The sequence below is a fragment of the Oncorhynchus nerka genome, linkage group LG15 (assembly GCF_034236695.1).
Source record: "Oncorhynchus nerka isolate Pitt River linkage group LG15, Oner_Uvic_2.0, whole genome shotgun sequence".
In the NCBI taxonomy this organism is placed as follows: domain Eukaryota; kingdom Metazoa; phylum Chordata; class Actinopteri; order Salmoniformes; family Salmonidae; genus Oncorhynchus; species Oncorhynchus nerka.
The window spans coordinates 55,051,314-55,062,227 of record NC_088410.1 but is presented as its reverse complement, the minus strand read 5'-3'; the positions used below and the strand labels follow the sequence as shown (position 1 = coordinate 55,062,227).

At 42.3% G+C, this 10,914-nt stretch overlaps 1 protein-coding gene across 2 annotated transcripts in view; it reads left to right on the top strand.

Annotated features, from left to right (window-relative positions):
• Window positions 1–642: 642 nt before the first annotated feature.
• The window catches only part of LOC115142916 (peroxisome proliferator-activated receptor delta-like), a 41,052-nt gene continuing 30,780 nt past the window's right edge, over window positions 643–10,914 (top strand). The window contains exon 1 of one of the 2 annotated variants that reach the window (XM_029682762.2): window positions 643–1,100. The gene's annotated coding sequence lies outside the window, so the exon portion shown is untranslated. The remainder of the gene's footprint in view (window positions 1,101–10,914) is intronic. The other variant, XM_029682761.2, reaches the window with a different exon arrangement.

Below are 10,914 nucleotides of genomic sequence, written 5' to 3'. Positions count from 1 at the left end.
CTGGCAATAAAGCCAAATGGAAAGGTGGTGAACAGAGTACCAGTATAATAGAATAGAATACTTGAATATCTCATAGGGAAATGTGTCTTTCAACAAGCTACAGGCATACAGACAGACAAACAGCCATCACATCAGATAACAAATATCAGGTGATGAATAGATAAATCACCAATCCAATTAAATCATGATTCTTATCAAGAATGTGGAATAGGGAGAGAAGAAAACCCTGTGGGTTGCTGACTGCGATCTCCAACATTTTAGTTGGGTGAATTCAAACCATTTTACGTTGTTTTTTTCTCCAGACAGTTAAGACTGAATTTCAATATATGGATGTGCTACCTTAAAGCACTGTGCACATTCATTCCTAAAGTCTAAGTAAATGTTTTGTACGCTAAACGTGAACTTTGCTCGTGCTGTTATTTGGACCCTAAAATCAACACAGTGAAAGCACTGACACACATGCGTTGGTGACACACTGCGCTACGTGGTACGTGCTCATCGGATGGTGTGATGTCAAACCATGACAGATGTATGACAGAGGGTTGTCGCTAGTTACCACAAGCACAAAGTCAACATTGGCTATTATCGATGAACATCATGAAAACAAAAATGTGCTTTTTGTTAAAGTTAGGTTTAGGTATCAGGTTAGCAGTGTGGTTACGGTTAGGTTTAAAATCAGATTTTAAGAAGAGAAATTGTAGGAATAGGCGGGGTTTAGCAATAAGTATGACCTTGTGGCTGTGGTAACTAGTGACGAGCGTATGAGTTTGACAGATCGTGGAGCGGAGCTGACTGAGGTGAAAACCCCAAAAAACTTTGGGAATAACAAGCCCTTCTCCATTCGACCAACATACACGAGTAACCTTCAGGATATGCAACTAATGAACAAAAAGGCGACAAAGCTAGTAACATTTTAATTTTACAAAGTCCCACCTCGAGTTTGTCAAGTAGAAGAAACAATGTTCCCGTGTTTTCGACGTTAATGAACGTGGAATAGAGCAGGCAAGGAACACCTCATCAGGCGAACGTCGGACTGTCCAGGATCCAACTAGCTCAGCTACCTAGCTACTGCTTGGATCAGTTGTTTGCATGCAGCAAAGGTAAAATTATATAAACTTGACTTTAACCAACGTTAGCATATCGGAAAGCTTACCAGAACTGTGCTGAGCCTCAAACATAGTTAGCTACTGTAGCTAGCCAGCTAACGTTAGCATTAGCTCGTTAGCTAGCTATCCCAAATCAGAGCCCATTCAAGCAGACATGGGAATTGGTTTGGCTAGCCAATTTAGATAGCTAGCTCCAACCAGCTCACAATACATATGTGTTTGCTAGCTAGCTAATTAACTTTAGAGTTAGATAGACAAACAGTTTGACTAGCTTGCTAATGTCTCGGCATGGGACAAATAATTTGTTTTTGTGTTATGGATAGATTAAGTATCACGTGAGGGATTAGAACCAGATGACAAGCTATTTTAGCTAGCAAGTTAGCTAACTGCTAGCTATCAAACTCCAATCGGTTTAGTTTGCTGACAAACTACGTTGGGTCACCCACTTGAATAACTATTTCAACACTCACAAAGTTGTCTAACGTTAACTATGTTAACTATGTGAGGCTAGTACAGCACCAGGCGATAACATGGCTAGTTTGGGATTTTACAAGATGACTAACGTTACCTACCAAGATACTAAGAATGCTAGCCAGCTCCACCACACTAGTCTAGTTTTCATACGGTCCGTGCTATCTGGTACGGTTGGAACGTCCATACCCAGTGGTGGTAAAAGTACCCAATTGTCATTCTTGAGTAAAAATATAGATGGCTTAATAGAAAGTCACCCAGTAAAATTTAAAAGTATTTGGTTTTCAATATAATGTTACTTTTGAGTGTAATCAATCGCTAAAATGTACATAAGTATCAAAAGTAAAAGTATGAATAATTTCAGATTCCTCATATTAAGCAAACCAAACGGCAAAATGTTCTTGTTAAAAAAAAATGAATGGATGTCCAGGGGCACACCAACATTTAGACATAATTTACAAACGAATCATGTGTGTTTAATGAGCCTGCTAAGATCAGAGGCAGTAGGGATGACCAGGGATGTTCTGTTAAGTGTGTGAATTGGACCATTCACCCTGTCAAAATCTAACCAGTACTTTTGGGTGTCAGGGAAATGTATGGAGTAAAAAGTACAATATTTTCTTTAGGACTGTTGTAAATTCAAAAGTAGTCAAATATAAATAGGGAAGTTCAGATACACCAAAAAACGACTTAAATAGTTCTTTAAAGTATTTTTACTTAAGTACTTTACACCACTGTCCATACCACCGTAAGAACGTCCAAAGGATTCTTGATAGCAGTGACCGTTTTCACACTGTAACTAACTGAAGTTCCTATTTCATCACAATGTCATTGCTTTGGTGACAGAATATGTATGACCTGAGGAAGAGATGATATAACAAGATACGATAACCTCAAGGCTGTTGTACACAATCTGCTTCCCTTTTCAATAATCATGATTCTTGATTATTGTAATGAAATGTGCTAAAGTTATTGTTAAATATGACAAGCTAGCTGTAGCTAGCTATATGTACTGTATTTGCTATAGTTATGCAAAAACGGTTGTAGACCACAATATTGATTTTTCTTTTCTTTTCTTTTTTTTTTTCTCCCTAGAATCCTATCTAAATTCACAATTTATCAGCGCTAACTGTTTGTTCAGTGTCTTATCTAATTCAGTTGGGATAGAGATTCCACCAGTGAGTCAGTCATTCATTCATTCATTCAGTCTGCAGGCTGACTAGGGTTCCGGCTCATCATATCAGTGGAATATACCACTTGGAGAGGGACACGTCTCTTAAATTGACACTTGCTCCCACCATGTCTCAACTTCACAAACAGAAAATGAAACAGTACACCTAAAGGTTGAACTTTAAGTGAACCTTTGTCGTTTTAGCTGTTGATGAGGTTTTTAGTTGGTCTAGTTGTGGTTTGTTTGTCTATCGAGTAGTGTTAGTGGAAATGTCTGCATAACGGCTGTGGTAGAGGGACACGTTCATATCCCCGAGCTGACAAGGTACAAATCTGTCGTTCTGCCCCTGAACGGGCAGTTAAACCACTGTTCCTAGGCCATCATTGAAAACAAGAATTTGTTCTTAACTGACTTGCCTAGTTAAATAAAGGTTAAAAAAATAAAAATAATAACAGCTGTGGTAGTGTTTGTTTCTCCTAAACTCTTGTTCCACAAGCAGATACCAGAGAGAAGCAGCCCACACTGGGCCGAAAGGCACTCTGAATAACGAGCAGACATGATGCTGTTATGTTCTCATCAGCTATCTTTGTGTGTGTGTGTCATATTTTACTCCTCTTTTTGAGACCTCACTTTTTCTCATACACTCCCTCAGTCTTTTTTTCCTTGCTATTTCATCTCCTTTAAATACCTCTTCAACTCCCACAAACTCTCCAACTCTTATTCATTAAATCTCTATTCCTCTCTCGGTCTTCCTCTCCCCCCTTCTCTCCCTTTTCCTCTTTTACCCCTGCTCCCCCCTTTGGTTTTGTTATGGCAGGGGGTAACACTGTCTGTCTGGTGGAGAATTGAGTTTCCTTTCTTCCTTGTACTCCGTGCCCTAACGCTTGCGCTGTCTCCCTCTCAGCTCTCCTGGGGGTGTGCTGTTACTCACACACACACTTAATATACTTACTCACACACACACACACACACACACACACACACACACCTGGCTGCGGGGGTCTTTTTAGACTAGCTGGGAGGCAGGCCTAGATTTTGACACTCAACACATTAACGGTTGCGAAGGCCACAATGCATGGTGCTGTGTTATAATTAAGCAATAAGGCACGAGGGGGTGTGGTACATGGCCAACATACCACGGCTCAGGGCTGTTCTTATGCGCGACGCACTGCAGAGTGCCTGGACACAGCCCTTAGCCGTGGTATATTGGCCTTTTACCACAACCCCCGAGGTGCCTTATTACTTTTATAAACTGGTTACCAATGTAATTGGAGCAGTACAAATACATATTTTGTCATACGGTCTGATATACCACAGCTGTCAGCCAATCAGCATTCAGGGCTCAAACCACCCATTTTACAAGGTCACTTATAAACTGAGTGGTTCGAGCCCTGAATGCTGATTGACCAAAAGCCGTGGTGTATCAGACCGTATACCACAGGTATGACAAAACATGCATTTTTACTGCTCTAATTACGTTGGTAACCATCAATTCATGTGCCAATACAACAGGTGGAGACCTTACAGTGAAATGCTTACTTACAAGCCATTGACCAACAATGCTTTAAAAAAAGTGTTCAGTAAAAAAATTGAACAGCAGCAGTAAAATAACAATAGCGAGGTTATATACAGGGGGTACCGGTACAGAGTCAATGTGCGGGGACACCGGTTAGTCGAGGTAATATGTACATGTAGGTAGAGGTAAAGTGACTATGCATGGATAATAAACTGAGAGTAAAAGAGGGGTCTGGGAAACCCTTTGATTAGCTGTTCAGGAGTCTTATGGCTTGGGGGTAGAAGCTGTTAAGAAGCCTTTTGGACCTAGACTTAGCGTTCTGGTACCGCTTGCCGTGCTGTAGCAGAGCGAACAGTCCATGACTAGGGTGTCTGGAGTCTTTGACAATTTGTAGGGCCTTCCTCTGACACCACCTGGTATAGAGGTCCTGGATGGCAGGAAGCTTGGCCCTAGTGATGTACTGGGCCATATGCACTACCCTCTGTAGTGCCTTGCGGTCGGAGGCCGAGCAGTTGCCATACCAGGCAGTGATGCAACCAGTCATGTTGCTCTCGATGGTGCAGCTGTAGAACCTTTTTGAGGATCTGGAGTACCCATGCCAAATCCTTTCAGTCTCCTGAGGGAGAATAGGCTTTGTTGTGCCCTCGTCACGACTGTCTTTGTGTGTTTGGACCATGATAGTTTGTTGATGTGGACACCAAGGAACTTGAAGCTCTCAACCTGCTCCACTGCAGCCCTGTTGATGAGAATGAGGGTGTGCTCAGTCCTCCTTTTCCTGTTGTCCAAAATCATCTCCTTTTGTCTTGATCATGTTGAAGGAGAGGTTGTTGTCCTGGCACCACACGGCCAGGTCTCTGTCTTCGTCCCTATAGGCTGTCTCATCGTTGTTGGTGATCAGGCCTAACACGGTTGTGTCATCGGCAAACTTGATGATGGTGTTGGAGTCGTGCCTGGCCATGCAGTCATGAGTGAACAGGGAGTACAGAAGGGGACTGAGCACGCACCCCTGAGAGGCCCCTGTGTTGATACCGATTAATCGGACGATTTTTATTTATTTATTTGTAATAATGACATTTATAACAATACTGAATGAACACTTATTTTAACTTAATACATCAATAAATTCAATTTAGCCTCAAGTAAATAATGAAACATGTTCAATTTGGTTTAAATAATGCAAAAACAAAGTGTTGGAGAAGAAAGTAAAAGTGCAATAAGTAAGAAAGCTAACGTTTCAGTTCCTTGCTCAGAACATGAGAACATATGAAAGCTAGTGGTTCCTTTTAACATGAGTCTTCAATATTCCCAGGTAAGAAGTTTTAGGTTGTAGTTATTATAGGACTATTTCCCTCTATACCATTTTGTATTTCATTAACTTTTGACTATTGGATGTTCTTATAGTCACTTTAGTATTGCCAGTGTAACAGTATAGCTTCCGTCCTTCTCCTCGCTCCTCCCTGGGCTCGAACCAGCAACCCAACGACAACAGCCACCATCGAAGCAGCGTTACCCATGCAGAGCAAGGGGAACAACTACTAGAAAGCTCAGAGCGAGTGACATTTGAAACTCTATTAGCGCGCGCTAACTAGCCAGCCATTTCACTTCAGTTACACCAGCCTCATCTGATAGGCCTGAAGTCATAAACAGTGCAATGCTTGGCACAATGAAGAGCTGCTGGCAAAACGCACAAAAGTGCTGTTTGAAAGAATATTTACGTGCCTGCTTCTGCCTACCACCGCTCATTCAGATGCTTAGATACTTGTATGCTCAGTCAGATTATATGCAACGCAGGACACGCTAGATAATATCTAGTAATATCATCAACCATGTGTAGTTAACTAGTGATTATGATTGATTTGTTTTTTTTATAAGATAAGGATTTAAGGGGTTTGTGAATAGTACTCTCTCCAGAAAGTGTGTTGATCTTTCCAATTAGATGCGTAATTGCATCACTCAACTTATTGTGGGTTTAGTGGTCGTGAAGAAAAGTAAGCTACCATCTGGGTGCATCTCTGTGTTAAGGGTCCCTTAACTTATTAGTTAATCGGGACTGTAGAGGTTAGTATTGCTATAAGCATCTTGTCAGGCTTTTCGTGGAAGCAGGATACAATGCTAGAGTTGTTGACTTGGTGTCATGTCTGTTTGTTTTGTTTTTTCTATAAGCAAACGTTATCCTCAGCCTGTCATTTGGTCATGTCTTTGGCATTTGAGTAGTCATTGTTAATATTTCATATTCATTGCTCATTGGGGAGTGCAGTTTAGTTGCAGTGGCACCACACACACACACACACACACACACACACTGACTAGAGCTGTGAGGACACATTGTGTGGTTTCACACCTCATCATTCTGACTAGGCAGTAACCACTGTGTGAAAGGACATGGACTTGTGGGTTGGCATGGGCATGTCTGCTGATGTTTACTTATTCATGCTGCAGTGGGAGGTGCAGCAGGCACTTGCAGTGTTTTCCCTGTATTCATTTAGCAGCGATGGGCCGCTGCTGCTAAAATGTGGCCATCACTCCCAAAACTTTGATGTAAAAAAATATATATAGATACACTAAACAAAAATATAAACTCAACAAGTAAAGTCTTGGTCCAATGTTTCATGGTGTCCTGTGGGCACCGGTTTGCTGATGTCGTTAACTAAATGCCCCATGGTGGTGTTAGGGTTATGGGCAAGCATAAGCTACAGACAATGAATACAATTGCATTTTAACAATGACACTTTGAATCCTGGGGCCCATTGTCGTGCCATTCATTGTCCACCATCACCTCATGTTTCAGCATGATAATGCACAGCCCCATGTCGCAAGAATCTGTGCACAATTCCTGGATGCTGAACATGTCTCTGTTCTTCAATCAATCAAATTGATTTATAAAGCCCTTCTTACATCAGCTGATGTCACAAAGTGCTGTACAGAAACCCAGGCTAAAACCCCAAACAGCAAGCAATGCAGGTGTAGAAGCATGGTGGCTAGGAAAAACTCCCTAGAAAGGCCAGAACCTAGGAAGAAACCTAGAGAGGAACCGGGCTATGAGGGGTGGCCAGTCCTCTTCTGGCTGTGCCGGGTGGAGATTATAACAGAACATGGCCACGGTGTTCAAATGTTCATAGTTGACCAGCAGGGTCAAATAATAATAATCAGTGGTTGTCGAGGGTGCAACAGGTCAGCACCTCGGGAGTAAATGTCAGTTGGCTTTTCACAGCCGATCATTGAGTATCTCTACCGCTCCTGCTGTCTCTAGAGAGTTGAAAAGAGCAGGTCTGGGACAGGTAGCACGTCCGGTGAACAGGTCAGGGTTCCATAACCGCAGGCAGAATAGTTTAAACTGGAGCAGCAGCAGGGCCAGGTGGACTGGGGACAGCAAGGAGTCATTTTTTATTTACCTTTATTTTACTAGGCAAGTCAGTTAAGAACACATTCTTATTTTCAATGACGGCCTAGGAACAGTGGGCCTGTTCAAGGGCAGAACGACAGATTTTGTACCTTGTCAGCTCGGGGATTTGAACTTGCAACCTTTCGGTTACTAGTCCAATGCTCTAACCACTAGGCTACCCTGCCGCCCCATGCCAGGTAGTCCTGATGCATGGTCCTAGGGCTTTAAAGTTTCTTTCTTTAAAGTTATCTTTGACCAACAAATGCATATCTGTATTCCCAGTCATGTGAAATCCATAGATTAGGCAATAATGCATTTATTTCAATTGGCTGATTTCCTTATGAACTGTAACTCAGTAAAGTCTTTGAAATTGTTCCATGTTGCGTTTTATATTTTTGTTCAGTACAATTGGTTAAAAAAAATTCAGTTTAAACTTAGACTAAAACCAGATATAAAGTATAAAATAAATATAATGGAGCGAAATATTTTTAAGTAAGATCATTTTTGAGAACTTACAACTACCAGAATTAAAACTAGACGGGCATTTTCATCGAAAAGAACCCATGAGCACCAACAGGTGAAGTTCATAGGAGCATATTGGGTGTCAAATGAAAGCTGAGTCTATTTTTGGTAAGTCTTTCAACCATTTTCCATCTTAAAAATGTGGCATAAGTGAAGGCTTTGATTTCTGTATTAACAGCTGGAAAAGAGTTCTAAGACATCTACCAGAAAGTCCTTAAAAGTATCAGAAATAGATCAAAACGCAATGTTGAAGTAATGACCCCTGCCAACTAATATCAACACTAAAATATCATTTTGGAGAAATTGTTCACTTTTTTGAACCTTTTACCAAAAACCCACATATCTTAAAGATATTTTAAAATGTCTCTCCCTCATGAGGGAGAATCTTGAAAGTTCACAGAAGTAACAAGTAATACTAGACCTACTAATTAGTTATAATGATTTTACTGATATCAATTTTGTTTATAAATTATTAAAGGGATACATCAGGATTTTGGCAATGAGAACCTTTTTATCTACTTCCCTAGAGTCAGATGAACTCGTGGATACCATTTTTGTCTCTCTTTTGGCGGTATTTTGGCGAGCCAATGTTAACTAACATTAGCGCAATGGCTGGAAATCAAATCAAATGTGATTTGTCACATACACATGGTTAGCAGATGTTAATGCGAGTGTAGCGAAATGCTTGTGCTTCTACTTCCGACAATGCAGTAATAACCGAGTAATCTAGCTAACAATTCCAAAACTATTACCTTATACACACAAGTGTAAAGGGATAAAGAATATGTACATAAAGATATATGAATGAGTGATGGGACAGAGCGGCATAGGCAAGATGCAGTAGATGGTATCGAGTACAGTATATACATATGAGATGAGTATGTAAACAAAGTGGCTAGTGATACATGTATTACATAAAGATGCAGTAGATGATATAGAGTACAGTATATACGTATACAAATGAGAAATAATGTAGGGTATGTAAACATATTAAGTAGCATTGTTTAAAGTGGCTAGTGATATATTTTACATCAATTCCCATTATTAAAGTGTCTGGAGTTGAGTCAGTGTGTTGGCAGCAGCCACATAATGTTAGTGGTGGCTGTTTAACAGTCTGATGGCCTTGAGATAGAAGCTGTTTTTCAGTCTCTCGGTCCCAGCTTTGATGCACCTGTACTGACCTCGCCTTCTGGATGATAGCGGGGTGAACAGGCAGTGGCTCGGGTGGTTGCTGTCCTTGATTATCTTTATGGCCTTCCTGTGACATCAGGTGGTGTAGGTGTCCTGGAGGGCAGGTAGTTTGCCCCCGGTGATGCGTTGTGCAGACCTCACTACCCTCTGGAGAGCCTTACAGTTGTGGGCGGAGCAGTTGCCGTACCAGGCGGTGATACAGCCCAACAGGATGCTCTCGATTGTGCATCTGTAGAAGTTTGTGAGTGCTTTTGGTGACAAGCCGAATTTCTTCAGCCTCCTGAGGTTGAAGAGGCGCTGCTGCGCCTTCTTCACGACGCTGTCTGTGTGAGTGGACCAATTCAGTTTGTCTGTGATGTGTATGCCGAGGAACTTAAAACTTGCTACCCTCTCCACTACTGTTCCATCGATGTGGATAGGGGGGTGTTCCCTGTTTCCTGAAGTCCACAATCATCTCCTTAGTTTTGTTGACGTTGAGTGTGAGGTTATTTTCCTGACACCACACTCCGAGGGCTCTCACCTCCTCCCTGTAGGCCGTCTCGTCGTTGTTGGTAATCAAGCCTACCACTGTTGTGTCGTCCGCAAACTTGATGATTGAGTTGGAGGCGTGCGTGGCCACGCAGTCGTGGGTGAACAGGGAGTACAGGAGAGGGCTCAGAACGCACCCTTGTGGGGCCCCAGTGTTGAGGATCAGCGGGGTGGAGATGTTGTTACCTACCCTCACCACCTGGGGGCGGCCCATCAGGAAGTCCAGTACCCATTTGCACAGGACGAGGTCGAGACCCAGGGTCTCGAGCTTGATGACGAGCTTGGAGGGTACTATGGTGTTGAATGCCGAGCTGTAGTCAATGGACAGCATTCTCACATAGGTATTCCTCTTGTCCAGATGGGTTAGGGCAGTGTGCAGTGTGGTTGAGATTGCATCGTCTGTGGACCTATTTGGGCGGTAAGCAAATTGGAGTGGGTCTAGGGTGTCCGGTAGGGTGGAGGTGATATGGTCCTTGACTAGTCTCTCAAAGCACTTCATGATGACGGAAGTGAGTGCTACGGGGCGGTAGTCGTTTAGCTCAGTTACCTTAGCTTTCTTGGGAACAGGAACAATGGTGGCCCTCTTGAAGCATGTGGGAACAGCAGACTGGAATAGGGATTGATTGAATATGTCCGTAGACACACCAGCCAGCTGGTCTGCGCATGCTCTGAGGGTGCAGCTGGGGATGCCGTCTGGGCCTGGAAGTGTATGGGTATCTGCTAGCATATCCCTTTAAGTAATTAAACTCTTAATTCCGTTACCAAATTGGTAACAGGGTTTCCAAAACAATTCTGTAACGGAATTACTGCAACTGATTTGGCTACAATTGGATATCATAATAGTCACAAACCACAGTCGGGTCACCTGCTACTGTTCTCCCTTCCTCTGCCATAATGCTTTCTTTCTTTCTGTTGTCTGGTGGTCAAACCAAGAGTGTTGAAACATTCTGAGTCTGGACATCCTCTGTTTCTCCCTCTGCCTCTCGCCTTCTGTGTCAAACTAAGCATGTAACTGTGTTGACAGTCA